Source organism: Corvus brachyrhynchos, unplaced genomic scaffold, assembly GCF_000691975.1.
Source record: "Corvus brachyrhynchos isolate BGI_N302 unplaced genomic scaffold, ASM69197v1 scaffold101, whole genome shotgun sequence".
Classification (NCBI taxonomy): Eukaryota; Metazoa; Chordata; class Aves; order Passeriformes; family Corvidae; genus Corvus; species Corvus brachyrhynchos.
In genome coordinates, this window is record NW_008237239.1 from 2740192 (window position 1) to 2742551 (window position 2360).

Consider the following 2360-nt stretch of genomic DNA (forward strand, 5'->3'; position numbering starts at 1 on the left):
TGCTGAACTACTGCCAATGAATGCACTCCTTCTCGCTCAGCTTTCTTTTTCAGTGTTCTCCCCAATGAAGGCAGCCTTAAATGAAAAAGGAAACCAGAAGTACAACGCTTTCTGGAAACTTGCAAATAAATCTCTTTGCAGCCGTGTGTGCAGCTGACTGTGCACCACACCATTCCCTGCTCCCAGAATGGAGCAGAACTGAAATGAGGGGCTTTGTGGTATCATTGGAACGCAGTGGCTGTGTGTCTCACTGAAAAAAAGTATTATTTGTAGTGCAGCAGATGTACAGGATGTGTTTCTGAAGAGGTAGCACTGGTTTAGCAGGTACAGTGGGGCTTTTGGATGAGGTATGGAAACGGGACTTGGCCCACTGGAAGCATTTTAAGTCCCATTCCAATTTTCATGAGCTGTAGCTCCAGTAATATTCCAAATCCAATTCAGGAAATTATACTGTTTATTATGGCTTTGTCTTCTAAATACATAAATATTACTCTACACCCATTGACAAATAAATATTTGCTATAATTCACCATGTTTTTGGGTGTTGTAGCGCACATTTGTGTGTTAGACTATTTCAACAGCGTATGTGAAATGTTATAAATACACTCGTGGTGCTCTGCATGCTGAGTTGTTCTGACAGACATGGGGATATCACTAACATCTTGAAACAGGGAATTCTATAGGCTGCTGGGGTTATAGTCTGTTTTGTCAGTCTCAGCACATGTTACTTACAGGAGGAAAAATGACCCAATTCTGCCTTTTGCAGATTTAGGATGGAATAATGTTTTCTGCCAGTGTTGGAGAGTGTTAAGAAAATTCTGAGTATCCAAGGTTAGAATAAGTCACTGAGAGCTTGCTTCCAGGCCTCAAATCCTGTAGTCATTATTCCCCAGGGGGTACCAGTCTGTTTGGTTCTGCTGGGAACTGTATGCTCCCAGTTTTTGTGTGTTTGTGCAGAAGAAATTAACCTGGAACATGGAGAGAGCACAGAGAGATCACATGCCAGCTGCAACTGTGCAGTTGCTCAGGTGAGCAAACAGAGCAAACTGAGCTCCAAGATCCCAAATTCTGCAGGGTAATGTAGGATGTGCTCCATGGCGTTACTGTTTGTTCTTCTTCAGATTTACAGGCAACATTTTCCTAATGACCTTTTTCTGCTATGGTCTTTTGATGGCTTACTTGTATCAGAATTAAGGAGCACTTTTGTGATTTATGAAGCAGATACTTTTCTATCTTTCCCCCCCCCCAGCTTTATATCCAGGATCCAGGAGATTTTCTCTCCAGCCTAAAGAGTGAGATGCACGCACAGCTTCTGAGAGAATCACAGAGTCACGGAATATCCTAGGTTGGATGGGACCCACAAGGATCATCGAGCCCAACTCCTGTCCCTGCACAGGACACCCCAATAATCCCACCATGTGTCTGAAAACGTTGCCCAAAAGCTTCTGGAACTCTGGCAGGCTTGGGACCATGACCACTGCACTGGGGGAGCCTGACCACCCTCTGGGTGAAGAACTGTTTTCTAATATCCAGCCTAAACCTCTCTGACACAGCTTCCTGCTCTTCCCTCTGGTCCTTTTACGCTGTTTTCTTGAGGTGTTCCCCAGTACCAACCATGTGCTGCTGGGCACATGGTTGGGGGTAATGGCATAAAACCCCATTAACACCCCCAAATCCCTCCCAGCGCCCTCTAAAACCTTAGTGTCACTAAAACCCCTTCTAGTATACCATAAACCATCCCAGCACTCCCAACCCGCCTCAAACCTCCTCAGCACCCCCAAAATCCATTTTAGCTCTCTCAGACTCCTCCTAGCACCCCCTAAAGCTCTATTAGCACCCCCAAATCCCTTTGTGCACCCTCTAAAACCTCTTTAGCCCCACTAAAACTCCTCCTAGTGTACCACATATCATCCTAGCATCCCCAATCCCTTCAAACCTCCTCAGCACCCCCAAAACCCTTTTTAGTTGTGTTTTGCCACCCCCAAATCCATCCCAGCACCCGTAAAACCCTGCTAGCACCACTAACCCCCTTCAAGCACTCTCTAAAACCTCTTCAGCACCAGCAAAACTCCTCGTTACCACCACCCAAACCATGCCGGCGCGCCCTGGGAGCGCGGCGCAGCCCCGCGCCGTGACTCGGCGGACACCCGGAAGCATCAAAGCTCCAGAGAAGAGAAGCAGCGCCGGTAAACTTGGGCAGTAATTGTGTGCAAAGGCTCTATTTTTACACAAAACCCAGGAAAGCTCTGTGTGCCCAGGCTGGTGAAGGTTACGCCCGTACACCCGGCCCCGCCCGGGCCGCCGTGAAGGCGAAGGGGCCGCGAGCGCCCTGAGGGCGGAGGGGGCGTGGCCTCATCGCC